The sequence below is a fragment of the Cupressus sempervirens genome, chromosome 11 (assembly GCF_028749045.1).
Source record: "Cupressus sempervirens isolate cs-2001-9-10 chromosome 11, ASM2874904v1, whole genome shotgun sequence".
NCBI classification, from domain to species: Eukaryota; Viridiplantae; Streptophyta; class Pinopsida; order Cupressales; family Cupressaceae; genus Cupressus; species Cupressus sempervirens.
This window is the reverse complement of record NC_143128.1, coordinates 11,219,417-11,235,008: the sequence shown is the minus strand read 5'-3', so window position 1 is coordinate 11,235,008 and position 15,592 is coordinate 11,219,417. Positions and strand designations below refer to the sequence as shown.

Below are 15,592 nucleotides of genomic sequence, written 5' to 3'. Positions count from 1 at the left end.
GTCCCACAACATGGCTTAAAGTTTGGATTAGTAATCTTCTTTCCAAAATCAACTTATTTTGGTGGATTTCTCAACATGGTAAGATACTATCATGTAAAAAAAGAGGTTTCTTTATCACAAATAGATGTTATCTTTTTAAAGAAAAAGAGGAGTATCTCTCACCTATTTCTAGAATGCCAGTATACTCTAAAGATCTAGTCCTTGGTGTGGGAGAAATTTGGATTGTGTTGGGTTTTGAAAGAAAATTTAAATCAATTTATGGAAAACTGAGATTGTCCCTTTTATCACCCCAAGCTGATATTCCTATGGAGAATTGTCCACCATACATTTGTTGCAACATATGGAAGGAAAGAAACAATAGAATATTTCGAGAAGAGGAAAGGCTTGTGGAGGTAGTTATGGGAATTATGGAGAAATTACTAAAAGAAAATATAATGATTACCAAATGTAAGGCATCAAAGGAAGAACTAGGAAAGAAAGAATACCAAATAGAGGAAAGATGGGGTATCCACTAGAAATTTAATCATTTTGATAACTCTAAGGAAATCAAGAGACAACAGACAAGATGGAAACCACCAACAATAACACAGCTTAAATTAAACTTTGATGGTGATGCAAGAGAGGGAGTTGGGGTTGCAGGTGGAGTGCTGCTAGTTTATTCTGGGAAAATCGGTGGAGGAAGTAATAGCATGGATGAAGCGATGGCTCTACTTTGGGGGCTACAATTGACTAATGATATGCAAATAAAGGAAATAACAATAGAAGGTGATTCTAAATTAATAATTGATATGGTGAATGGAGTCTCTTAGCTAGGCTAGAATATCGAAAACATTATCACGGATATTAGACATATCTTAAATGGGATGGAAAAGTCCAGTTACAACACATATATAGGAAAGGTAATATGGTGGCGGATGCTACTACTACCATGGGGTCTAAGATAAAAGAAATGATGTGCTGGAGAAGCATGGATATCCTAAAGGAGGAAATTAAGGCCCTAATTTGCAAGGAAAGGTGGGGGAGAAAAAATTGAGTATGGCTAAACAAGTAAAGATTAGTGCTAAATTTGGCAATATCATATCTAGGAAGGTGAAGCTTGCTAAATTTAACAAGAAGTATAAAGGAAAGATGATGAGACATTTTCCTATAGGTTGGATAATAAAAAAACACATTTTGAAGCAAGAGTTACTTCACAATTATGGTAACATAATGCAAAATTTTAAACATTTTCTTTTTGAAAGTACGAAATATATTATTACAGATATTGTCAGAGATTTTAGGGATGTTAGACTTATGATGCAAAGTATGGACAAATCCCATAATGAAAAGGTATGGGATTTTGAAGTGCCTTGAAACCATGCTTGTAGGATGTTTAAAGGCCCTAGAGGTGTTATTTTCAACATTGTAGTGCTGTTATTGATTAGAAATATCCCCGTTATCAGCAAGCTTGAGGGTAGGAAGTCTCAAATGCAAATTATTGAGGTTGGGGGGTCAAGAATCAGCTGAGAAGAAATAGGTGGAGATTTGAATTGATTAGAGTCAACAAAGATAGAAAATTTTAAGGATAGGATTCCAACCTGGCTCTAGTTAAAAGAAGCGGCATTTCTTCCTTATATGCAGGTAATGGCAGGTTATGATGAAAATTGTGCTCTTCAGTTTGTGAATGGGTGGACTGACAATAGAGTTACCATAAATGGTATCACATTCCAAGTAGATGAAGAGGTTATTGCAATGGCCATTGGTTTGTCTCTAAAAGGGAAAAAATGGAAAATGGTTGCGAAAATGGTAGACAAGGCCAACATGAATAGCATTTTTGCTGAGGATGAAGAACCTATTCTCTATAGGGGAGGCTTTTGGAGGGATAAGCTATTGGCTCCTTGGTATGATGTCTATTTGGTGATCATGAAGTACCTCACGCTCAAAGGCAGGTTTGGAGTCTATTATTATTATCATTTCCCTCGCTTGAACCATTTTACAAATGGAGACTTTATTTCTATTTCTTTATTTCTATTACATTCCCTTGAGGACATGATAATTGATGTTAGGGAGAAGAGAAGTAAGGGTAATAATTTTACTATCATTCACCAGGGTCTGATTTTTAGACTTTACTAGTTTCATCTTGCCCTTTGTCCCCCTAGGGTTGTTGTTGTTGATAATCAATGTCACCACAAGAATTCCCCTCCAAGTACCAGCACTAGAACTAGAATCTAGATGCCACACCCTTCCCCTAGTGGAGGTGGACATTAGTGTTGAAATATAGATGAAGTAACTGAGAGGTGGCAGGGTGAATTAGTTACAAAAAACTACAATTAAAAAAATAAATCCCTTAGATGTCTTTACTGCTAATACTTGGTAAATAGTGTAGGAATATTGTAACTTGATAGATTAACTAATTACTAATTATCTAGCATTAATAATCATTAATATGCTTGCAAAATTTAAGATAAATGAACACAGGAGGCACCAGATTTAATGTGGAAACCCAATATGGGAAAAACCACCAAGTAACTAGTCACCAATTTTCACTCTTCTGAAGTGAGCCCTATTAGGAGTCAACCCTGTTAAAGGTTACAAAACACATTGTTAGGTTTGACCTTGTTAGAGGATTTAATCACCTTGTTAGGAGTGGCCTGGTTAGAGGTCTTGAGAAAAATTCAACTGAACTGTCAGCTTGTTAGAGGATTTACAAAATGGCTATTAAACCAACTCTATTAAGAGATTCTAGATTCACTGTTACAATGATTAGAAAGAAACAATGAGGTGACCTAAATGACATGCAACTTATCTTTTTCTGATTATAGATCTCTTTTTCGCTTTACTGAATCCTTACTGATCGAATACAATTTTGCTGCTCCTCCAGGATATGTAATCCTTCATTAGAATTTTCTCAATATTCACTTATTTCATCCTCTTACATATGTTCACTCTCACTCCAATTCACAATTTGAACATCTATATATATACCTTTTAGATTATCAAGTCGGCTTAAATATAGGTTACAATAAAAAAAAATCATTACATCAGTCGGCCGCATGAAACAATTAAACTTAATATCAAAATAATAAAATCCTTTGCTGGTCGACCCAACTCGGTAACCTCTACTCAAGAATGGTTTTGTAATGATAACCAAGTGAAGCTTGGTAAACGTTGCAAACCCTGCAAGAATCTTTTGGAGACCAAGTGAGCTCGGTAGACATTAACTTTCCTTTGTGAACCTTGGGAGCTCGGTAGACATTAACTTTCCTTTGTGAACCTTGGGAGCTCGGTAGACATTAACTTTCCTTTGTTAACCTTGGGAGCTCGGTAGACATTAACTTTCCTTTGTTAACCTTGGGAGCTCGGTAGACATTAACTTTCCTTTGTTAACCTTGAGAGCTTGGTTAACATTAATTTTCCTTTGTTGACCTTGGAAGCTCAGTAGACATTAATTTTCCTTTGTTGACTTTGGAAGCTTAGTAGACATTAATTTTCCTTTGTTGACCTTGGAAGCTTGGTAGACATTAATTTTTCTTTGTTGGCCTTGGAAGCTCAGTAGACATTAATTTTCCTTTGTTGACCTTGGAAGCTCAATAGACATTAATTTTCTTTTGTTGACCTTGGGAGCTTGGTAGACTCTATCTGATAACTAATATAACATTTGTGCAACATCAAGGACAATACACAATTAACAATTGCATCCAAAAATCTCCCTATTTGTAATTGATGGCAACACAACATATCATAGCAGAATGAAATTTGAAAACAAGTCTAACAAGTCTTTTCTGTCAAGACAACTTTTTTTTATTAGATGGCAAACTCTCCCTCTTTTAGTAATCTCTCTGTGTGAAGGAATTCCATAGAAAACTCTTCCTGTCAAACAAATTTTAGAAAGATATGATAGTAAAACTCTCCCTCTTTGACAACATATGCCAAAGACAACACAACTCAAATGAATTTTAATGTACCTTGAGTACTAATTCATATGCAATATGTCCTAATTATACTACATCAGCTGATAGAACTTTTACTTGATATGCATTGATGCATCACTAAAACTTTGTTTTAGTGAACTTTAGATAGGGGAGTGACCCCTAACATACCTCTTAGATACAAGAATGAATCCTTAGTTAATGGCTTTGTGAATATGTCAGCAATTTGTTCTTTTGTATGAGCATATTCCAATCTGATCTCCTTGTCTTTCACCAATTCTCTGACAAAATGATATTTTATTGCAATGTGCTTGGTTTTGAAATGCATCATTGGATTTTTAGATATGTTGATTGCACTTGTATTATCACAAAACATAACAAATGGTTCTTTGATTTCTAACTTCATGCCTCCCAACAACTGTTTAAACCAAACAATATTAGAACAGTTTAGTGCTGCAACAACATACTTTGCCTCTGCTGTAGATTGGGATGTACAATTTTACTTTTCACTTGTCCAAGAAACCAACCTCTTTTCAAGAAAGAACGCTCCTCCACTTGTACTTTTTCTATCATCAAGGTTTCCTGTCCAATCAGCATCAGTAAACACTTTCAAATCCAAATTACCTCCAAATTTGTACCATAAACCATAATCTTTAGTTCCTTTATAATATCTCATTATTTTTTTGATTGCCATTATGTGATTTTCTCTTGGTTTTGCTGAAAATCTTGCCACAATACCAACTGCAAGGGCAATATCTGGCCTAGTATGAACTACATACTACAAATTTCCAATCATATATCTATACAATGTTTGATCTACTTCTTTTGATTCATCTTCCTTGGTAAGTTTTAATCTAGTACACATAGTAGTCCCAATTGGTTTACAATCTTCCATACCAAACTTTTTCAATATCTCCTTGATGTATTTTGATTGAGTGATGTAGATACCATTTTTATTTTGCTGAATCTGAAGACCAACAAAGACTTTGATTTCACCAAACATAGACATTTCAAATTCCTTGTTCATTTTCTCTGAAAATTCTTTGCATAGATCATCATTCCCTGTGAAAATAGTATCATCTACAAATATATCTGCCAAAAAAATCTTATTATCTAGTCCTTCCTTTATATACAAGCTACTGTTATCATTAGTTCTTTGAAAACCAATCTGAATAAGATAGCTATGCAATCTTTCATACCATGCTCTAGGGGCTTGTTTCAGACCATACAATGCCTTGTGTAATTTGCAGACCATATTCTTCTTATCTGGATCAACAAAGCCTTCAGGGTGTTCAATGTAAACCTCTTCATCTAGTATGCCATTGAGGAATGCTGACTTGACATCCATCTGATAAACTTTGCATCCTTTGTGTGCAGCATATGCTAGTAAGGTTCTGACTCCTTCCAATCTTGCAATAGGAGCAAAAGTTTCTCCATAGTCTATTTCTTCTTCTTGAGCATAACCTTTGCATACTAGTTTTGCTCTGTTTCTTGATACCTTACCATCTTCATCCAACTTGTTTATGAATACTCACTTAGTTCCAATCACATTTTTATCTTTAGGCCTAGGTACAAGAGTCCATGTCTTGTTTTTCTCTATCTGTTCTATCTCTTCATTCATAGCCTCAATCCAACTGTCATTTCCAAATGCATCATTAATATTTCTAGGTTCAAAATCAACAAGTAAACATGTACCTTTCAACTTGTTTCTTGTCATGGTTCCTTCAAATTTGTCTCCAATGATCTAATCTATTGAATGATGTCTCCTGACATATTTTGCAAATACAGGTTCTTTGCCTTTTGAGAGAATTTTATTGTTATGGTCTTGTACTTCAATTTTAGGTTCTGGCTGTTTTGGCTTGGTAGATATTGGCTTGGCTCCTTCAGACTCGGTAGAAACTTGCTCGGTAGTATCTGAATGTAACTCAGGTTGTTGTAGCTTGGTTTGAACTACCTATAACTTGGTTGTTGATGACTTGAGAGTAGAAGATTCCTGATTGACTGGTACTGTATTAGGTTTAGTGACTACAAACCTTCTATAATCTTCTGGTTCCTTTTCAATTTCTTCTTTAGTCCTTTCTGCAAACTCATCAACTTTCACATGTGCACTTTCTATGACTTTGTAAGTAGACAAGTTCAAACATCTATATGCTTTAATTTTGCAAGAGTATCCCAACAATATTCCTTCATCACATTTTACATCAAATTTTCCTTTTCTAAATTCTTTCAAAAGGTAACATTTACTTCAAAATACTTTTAGATAACTTACATTAGGTTTATAGCCATACCATAGCTCATAGGGAGTTTTGAATGAGTCTTTTTTAAACTGTACTCGGTTCAAAGTATGAACTGTAGTGTTGATAGCTTCCTTCCAGTATTTGATAGCAATATTCTTTTCAATCATTAAGGTTCTTGCACAATCCATGATAGATCTATTCCTCCTTTCAGCTATTCCACTTTGTTTAGGAGTTTCAGGGGCTGATACCTATCTTTTGATTCCTCTTTCAATGAAAAATTTATTGAACTCATGTGAAATGAATTCTCCTTCTCTGTCTGACCTCAAGCATTTCAATCTTTTTCCTATTTCCTTTTCTACTCTGGCCAAATACCATTTGAATTTCTCCAATGCTTCTAATTTGTTCCTTAGATACATGACAATCGTCATTCTTGAGTAATCATCAACAAAAAGAATGAAGAACTTTTCTCCAGTATAGCTTTCAATTCCAATGGGTCCACATAAATCAGTATGTACAATTTCTAATATATCTTCAAACTGATAGTTTTTACTTTTAAAACCAGTCTTTTCCATTTTACCAATCTAACAATTCTTGCATAAACCGACCTCAGGTTTCTTTATGTTAGGAATGCCTCTCACTTTCTTGAATTTTCTTATCTTTACCAAGTTATCAAAATTTACATGACACAACCTTTTATACCATAACCAACTTTCTTCAAATTGAGAAATAAAACATGAAAATTCACCAAGTTCAAGATAAAATAAGTTACCTTTTGTTTGAGTGCCTAATCCAATCAGTTTTCCTTTTCCATCCAACAATCTTGCTTTTCCATGCATGAATTCTACTTTGAATCCATTATTGAGTAGTTGTGCCACACTCAACAAATTATTCTTTAGTCCTTCTATCCAATAGGCATTATCACATATAAGTTCTTTGGTTATAGAGATTCTTCCTCTTCCTTTTATATAGCTAGGTTCATTGTTACCAAATCTTACACTGCAACCATCATAGCCTTCAAAGTATTCAAACTTAGTTTTATCACCAGTCATGTGATGAGAACAACCACTATCTATGATCCATGTATCATTTTTGTTTATATGAGAAATTAGTGTCATTTCTTCATCATTATCAGACTCATCTTTCATAGCAATGTAGACAATTTCATCTTCTTCTTCATCATTAGAATCTTTAGCCATAAAACATTTCTTTTACCTTTATCCTTGAATGATTTGAAGTCTTTCTTGCCATTGTAATTGTAACCTTTCTCGTCATCTTTGTTCTCCTTGTTTGGCCACCTAGCAGCAATATGACCAACTTATTCAAATGAAAAATACATTAGAGGAACTTTACCTTTATATTTTCTTCTACCTCTAGAATATTTCCTTGCTATTAGAGCTTCAATCACCTCAAGATCACTGTCTGAACTTTGGTCTGATTCATCTTCACTTTCTGACTGACATTCCTTTTTCTTTTTACTTTTCTTCTTGAGTGAAAGCTTGGCTTCAAAAGCTGACTCAATGTTTTTGGAATCTAGAACATAGTTGTCAAAGTTTTCTAGTTAAAATGCAGTTAATCTTCCAACTATGGCCTCTAGATTTATCTTATGATTTGCTTCACATCTTCTTTCTTGAATTGCAAAAACTCTGATTGCATAGATGGGAAGTAGAGTTCTAAGAACTTCACTTATAACTGTCTCTTCCTTAATATCTCCTCTAGATGCTTTGATTGCACTGACACATGCTTTGACTCTTTCAACATATTTTGCAATGTTTTCATCCTCTCTCATCCTCATCTGATCAAATTGTCCTCTCAAACTTTATACTTTCGCTCTTCTTACATTATCATCTCCTCCATAGATTTCTTTTAGCTTTTTCTATAACTTAGAGAAAATGCTATATCTATCATCATAATATTGTGGGTCTTCTTTTCAAGAATATCATTGACAGATAGTGTACTAGCTAGTTCTGCATATTTTTTATCAAGGTATTTTAGTCCTGTATCTCCAATAGAAGCTAGATGAAGTCTCATCAACCCTTGCCATACTGAGAAGTTTTCCCTGTTAAGTCTTGAAATTTCTCTCTTATAAGACATCCTGATCTTTCACTTAGATCCTTGAAATCTTGTCCTGCAAGCACCAGAAGCTCTGATACCAATTGTTGAAACATAGATGAAGTAACTGAGAGGGGCGGGGGGTGAATTAGTTACCACAAAATACAATTACAAAAATAAATCCCTTAGATGTCTTTACTGCTGATAATTGGTAAATAGTGTAGGAATACTGTAACTCGGTAGATTAACTAATTACTGATTATCTAGCATTCATAGTCATTAATATGCTTGCAAAGATTAAGATAAATGAACACAGGAGACACCAGATTTAACGTGGAAACTCAATATGAGAAAAACCACCAAGTAACTAGTCACCAATTTTCACTCTTCTGAAGTGAGCCCTGTTAGGGGCTAGCCCTGTTAAAGGTTACAAAACACACTGTTAGGTGTGACCTTGTTAGAGGATTTACAAAATGGCTATTAAACCAACTCTTTTAAGAGATTCTAGATTCATTGTTACAATGATTAGAAAGCAACAATGAGGTGACCTAAATGATATGCAACTTATCTTTTGCTAATTACAAATCTCTTTTCTACTTTACTAAATCCTTACTGATCGAATACAACTTTGCAGCTCCTCTAGGATACCTAATCTTTCATCAGAATTCGCTTAATATTCACTTATTGCATCCTCATCCATATGTTCACTCTCACTCCAATTCACAATTTGAACATCTATATATATACCTTTTAGATTATCAAATCGGGTTAAATATAGGTTACAATAAAAAAAAATCATTACATCAGTCAGCCGCATGAAACAATTAAACTTAATATCAAAATAGTAAAATCCTTTGCTAGTCAACCCAGTTTGGTAACCACTGCTCCAGAATGATTTTGTAGTGATAACCAAGTGAAGCTCGGTAAACACTGCAAACCCTACAAGAATCCATTGGAGACCGAGTGAGCTCAGTAGACATTAACTTTCCTTTGTGAACCTTGGGAGCTCGGTAGACATTAATTATCCTTTGTTAACCTTGGGAGCTTGGTAGACATTAACTTTCCTTTTTTAACCTTGGGAGCTCAGTAGACATTAACTTTCCTTTGTTAACCTTGGAAGCTCGGTAGACATTAATTTTCCTTTTTTGACCTTGGAAGCTCTGTAGACATTAATTTTCCTTTTTTGACCTTGGAAGCTCAGTAGACATTAATTTTCCTTTGTTGACCTTGGAAGCTTAGTAGACATTAATTTTCTTTTGTTGACCTTGGGAGCTCAGTAGACTCTGTTTGATGACTGATATAACATTTGTGCAACATCAAGGACAATACACAATTAACCATTGTATCCAACAATTGGGTATTCAAAAGAGGAGGGAGGAAATGGTAGGAGATGGTTGGGAAGGTTAGCCAAAAAAGCAAGGTATAAACAAAAGGCAAATAGATTTAGGGTCGAGGAGGCAGAAGAGAACTCTGAGAACAATGAAAGAGAGCTAGAGGAGGAGAAACATTTTGACTCCAAGAGAGAAAAGGGGAATAAGGAGAAAGAAAAAAGTTAAAACTCTATTGATAACACACAAGTGTCTTCTAGTAATGTTAATACCACTGAGACTACTCATGTGTTGGCTAGTTTTACCTTGTAGCCTATTATCTTCTATGAGGACAATAATAAAGTGGATAACTCCCCTATCACCATCTCCTCTCCGACAAAGGAAAAAACCAATATTTTTACTAACCGCCAGGTTTTGAAAGATGAGAACAGCCATTGACAAAGACTAAGGAGGCACATAAGAATGTAGAAAAAGGAAACAAGGAGAAAGAGGAGGAACAAAATGAGAAGAATGCACAGATAGAGAAAAGGGTCAAATCTTTAGAGGATGGGTTTTATTCCTTCTCTAAATTTTCTTTGAAGGTTACTCATGTTGTTGCTACTACCCTTCAATTATTGGCACAGGATAAGGACGAGGTGGAGCTGGACATGGAGGACAACAAACTCCTATATAAGTTTTTTGCTGAGGATTGGGCTAGGGTGCTTCTAGTTATGAAAGGAAAAGATGAGGATTGCCCTAGTTGTTTATTTTTTTTTGCAATTACCTTGTTTGTTGGTTTACAACTTATTCTTAGACTTGGGTTGGCTTGTTTATGCCAATAGTTTTATGTTCCAAACTTTCATAATATGTTTAGTACTATAGTCTTTAGAATTAGTATAGGTGATACCTTGGTAGTTGTAAATGATCATGTGTTGTTTTTGGGTTGGGTTGGTTTGTTTATGCCAATAGTTTATGTTTTGAACAATCATAGTATGTTTAGTACTATAGTTTTAGAATTAGTATAGATGATACTCTATTAGTTGTGTTTAATCATGTGGTGTTTTTTGGTTACTAGTTGTTGTTCTCTGTAGCAGTGGCTGCCCTCTACTTGTTTTTGCTGATAGTGTGCTGGTTGTCAGCTTTTTGGTTGTAAGGGCCGACCCCCTTGTTTTCGTCACTTTTTATTTGAAAAAAAAAAAAAAATTTCTTACTTGTCTAAAATAATATATTATTAAATTAACAACTTTCTATAATTTAATTTTTTTTTAGAAAAATTTAAAATTAATTGAAGTCCATATGTTCTCTTGTATTAGTTTGGTTGATTTTGTTGACATTACAAACATAAGTATCATATTTGTGGAAATTCAGAGATCTGTCTATTAAACTTCTGTGGTTGTTCAATATGTATCAAATTGGAGCCCACTTCCTCATTGTGGCCTGTACTAACATTATTTGTAGTATCAGAAGGATCTATTGGAATTTCTTTGTATCCTTCATTTTTCATTGACTTTTTATCTGGCATGGCAGGGGATTGATGGAACTCTAGCATTGGGGTCGAAGATATAGTTTTAGTGATATATTGATGGAATATGGAGTTCTAAATTTTGTTAGAATATGTTTTCACATGAAAATTTAAAGCCAAAACCTTTGCCAATAGTGTCTTGAATAAAATGCAGCACAGTAAAGGAGATAAATTAGGAGCTTCTCTATGAAATCCAACAACTTGTTATTCTGGGTAGCTCTCTATCCGATGTGAAACTTTACAGCTATATCTGTGAATAGTTAGATCTATATATTTACAGGTACAATGGAAAAATTTACACGGTATAAGAAAGAAGCACAAACAAGTTCTATAAGAAAGAAGCACAAACAAGTTCTTTCCAAGTATTGCAGAGTAAAACTATTTTAGAAGAATTTTTTTTGAATTTTAACTAGTTTCTCCTTTTCTAGCAGTTAGATCACAAATATTTGTAAGTATAGCTGCAAATTTTTTGATGAAATCAGAGTGAAGAAAATGATTGAATGATTCTAACAAAGTAGAAAGAGTCTTAAGTCATAGTACTCTTTGGTGTACTTAAAGCTAAGAGAGCATGTGATTTGTAAATTATACTAAAGCTGCATGACAGTTTCAATCCTGTTACATCCTTTACTCTAACATCTTAGAGAAAGTGAAAATGATAAATATGGTGTAAATATTAAATAAGCAGAGAAATGAAACAAAATGGTAAATAAAGAAGACGAATATGCAAAACAACACAATATATATCATGGTTTGATAAATCTTGCTTATGTCTACACTCTAGCAGAGAATTAGTATTAATGAACAATCGATACAATTACATGGGCTGCACACAGCCATTATAAAGAACTTTATGAATATAAAGAATCGAAGAAGAATGAATAATCAGTGACCGTTGAACTCCATATCCCAACATATGGTCCATTGTGCCTCCACAAACAAGAGAAAGAATGCCAATACATAATGTACTATACTGTGGTAGGTACCTCTGCAACAAATAATCCGTCTTCCTTTTGGAAGATAGAATCTTAAAGTTATCAAATTGTTGAATTTCTTCTCAAGTGAAATGTTTCAAGGAATCAAGATAAATGATTCTCAAAAATACTCATTTTTCTCCAATCTGATGATGAACTACGACTCTGTCATAGAAGAATCAAGAATAGTGATCACTGAAGTGTGAGATTGGTTCAAATGAGAATCAAAATATAGATTTCTACAATTCATAATATATTTGAAGTTTATTTTGAATTCGATAATGTAGATGTTTTTGTATCAACATTTTAGATCATAATCTATGATCTAACATAAGATGATCATTAAAGACGGGAAAATGATTAAGGAAAGGAAAATATGTCCTCAAATGTTGTTTTCATTAAAGAGAGATTCAACAAACAAATGATAAATATCAGACAGGATGATATAATGCTCATCAAAAGGACAAGAATGGACCTATTGAGAGGACCTGAAGTAGTATTTAGAGAAGCCAAAATCTCTGTCTTACTTGTAGGTATTGCAAATGGAAGCTATTTTCAAAGAAATTTTTATTTTCAGTTGCCAATTTTTATTTTTTACCTATATTAAAAAGAAAAAAGACATTCTGAAAAGACCTTTTATTTTTCTGTCACTTTTATTAATTTCACATGTTATCAGAACAGAGAAATTGACTAACAAATACTTGAGCATACTACTCTTTGGTTAACATAAAGCTGATAGAGCATGCAATTTGTCAAATGCGGCATGCAATCCATAAATTACAGCTTATTCAAATAGTTAATTTCAGTAACATAAACACACCAAAACATTAGGATTTTGCAAAGAGATTTCGAAAATAAATGAATGCTTGCAAATGAATAAAACTAAAAACAAAAACAATTATGAAAATGCATCTCCATTGAGAATAACAATTATGAAAATACAATTCATAATGAGATTGTGGAACAAAAGAGTGCCAACAAAACTAAGCCAAACCAGAGGCACTACTTCTCACTCCATAGACAAAGTAGAGAACCCTCTTTTTAATCAAAATGAAATTCCTCTCAATTAAGAAGAATACTCCCACACAAATTATCCAGCCGAAAACCAGTCTCCAGCAGAAAATATCCAAAACCAAAAAAAACCACTTCCATGAATCTAATCCCCAAATAATAGGTTTCTTCAGAAGCTAGCTGTGAGGCTTAATAGCAGTCCTGCTATAAGACCCACAAAAGCTGCACATTCCAGAAAAAACCTCTTCTTTGATGGGATCATATTCAAATTCCTATTCAAGATCATCTGCAAGTGAAGGAGATTTGTTCAAATTCCTTACAGCCATTTTCTGTAGATTTTTCCGTTGCATGAGATACAAAAATTGTATCCATAACAGAGTTAAGTTAAAAAGTGTATCTATCATAGGTTAAATAGAATATGAGAAACCCTTCACATTCCATTTCATTCCACCAAAAAGAAAAAAGTCGGATTGAAAAGCCTCTGCAGTTCACAATCTGTTCGAAATAAAAACCATTTACATTCCCTCCTCCCATCCGAAAACAAAAGTTCCAAATTTTATTTCCAATGCAAGCTGAAATAACGAGAAGAAAAGGCAATTGATTGTTAATACAGAATGGTATGAATGCGTTAATTTAAATTAATTATGTGCTATATTAATTGTATTTATTGGTTAAGAGTGATCTAATGGGAAGGGTTGGGCCTTTCAGAGAAAATTGTGTACACAATGGCGTGACGGTAAAACATATTTTCTGATTGGTTGCATGTTGATTGCATAGGGAATGAAATAGATTCGATCTTATCTTTTAATCCTTCATGATCATCATATGTTGGCTCAAAAATAGTTTACATCTTAGTTTATGAGGGCATAAACTCTTATGCTAATTCTGTGTTACTTGACACTTACTGATTACTATGCTCCACACACATAGGAATTCTATCTTGCTTGGCACCTATAGAAATTCTGTCTTTCTCAGCAGCTATAGTTTACTCGGCATTTGAATAACTCAACATTTGATGAATTTCTAGCTTGGCACATATTGTAACTCATCATCAACTAAGAAAATTTCTTAAGTGCATTGACACTCAATTGTCCAAACCATTCTAAGATCAATAAAAGGTATCTTCATGTGGGCTGATTTTTCTTGTGCATCAAAATTTGAAATACCCAAAATATCAAGCAATGCAAATCCTGCTTTCTTCACCTCCTTGGTCAATTGAAAACCTAGAGCTCATGTCGTGACATGCAAGGTCTTAATTAGGAACCGAGGGTTGTGCTTTTCAAAGGACTTTTGTAGCACTTTGAATGTCATCATAGCTTCATAATTCTTCATAAGTATGGTTCTTGGAAATATTCCTCCCACCAAGGCATCTCTGGACCATAGATCATAACTCTACATTTCCCATTTCAACTAATTTTTTGCCTAGTATACCAGTTGGACCACATTGATAGCGATAATTTCCAATTTTGATGTTGACTATAGGAGATCTGTGGCATTAGGAGACCAAATTTGAAGGAAATAACGAATTTCTTGAGGATATAGAAAAGAAGTCCTCCCTAATAATGGTTTGAATCACTCGATTAATGTTGTAGGAATGCATAGTGAACATAGTATCTAGGACTGCATCGTCTAAAGGATGAGAGAGTGCATCTTCATCCGATGTTGGTTGAAGCTTGATTCTAATTTTTTTGGGGAGAATACTTTGATGAAATTGGTAACAGGAATCACATTTCATGCATGTATCATGTGGAAGCGACATTCTAGAAGCAATTGAGATGACAAACACAAACAACCGAGAAGATGAAGATATGAAAAGAGGTCCATTCTTCACATATAAATAAATCCCCCATCATATGCTCAAAGGAAGTGAAGTACTTGCTCTCATGTGAGTAATAAAGAATATGCCATTAAATTAGAACCCAATTGCAACTGTGAAGGGCAAAGTACAAAACAGACACCTCTAGAATTAAAGGAGAAAATTGTTCTATTGTCATATGTGTTGAATTTGATCTTGTCACGTACAAAGAACCACACATCCAAAATGAAGTGAGATTGTACTCAAGTGACATCAACAAACATGATTCTGAGTAGTAAGAAAAGATTTAGCACGATTTTACCATAATCTCGCACATGAGAGCCTAAGATTTATAAAGGCACTAATTAATGTTCGGTACTAAATTTTGGCCCATACTGGAAATGCCAATTTTTATAAAGCTTAGTGACCATTAGTCATTCAGAAAGTCTTGTCCCCTCGGAGCCATCACATTTCTGCATGTTGATCATCAAAAGCTCAATAATGGAAAATCCGGATCACTTGGCACAAACCTCTACTTAACTTGGTAAAAACCCAACTGGAGCTCATTCAACACACCACTACTTAATACCTGGTAAATACTTGGTAGACACTAAATTGATTTAATCGGTTAAGCTCAAGGAACTCGATCAACAGTAAACCCAAAGTTGCATTGTATACATTATGTTCATGTAGCTTGGCAAAAGTAGGCACTCGGTAGACATTAAACATATGGAAGGAAAGAAACAATAGAATCTTTTGGGAAGAGGAAAGGCCTATGGAGGTAGTTATGGG

General features: G+C 34.2%; 1 pseudogene; it reads left to right on the top strand.

Moving 5' to 3' along the window:
- The first annotated feature begins 1,623 nt into the window (after positions 1 to 1,623).
- The window catches only part of LOC149527981 (putative beta-1,3-galactosyltransferase 2), a 38,382-nt pseudogene continuing 24,413 nt past the window's right edge, over positions 1,624 to 15,592 (top strand).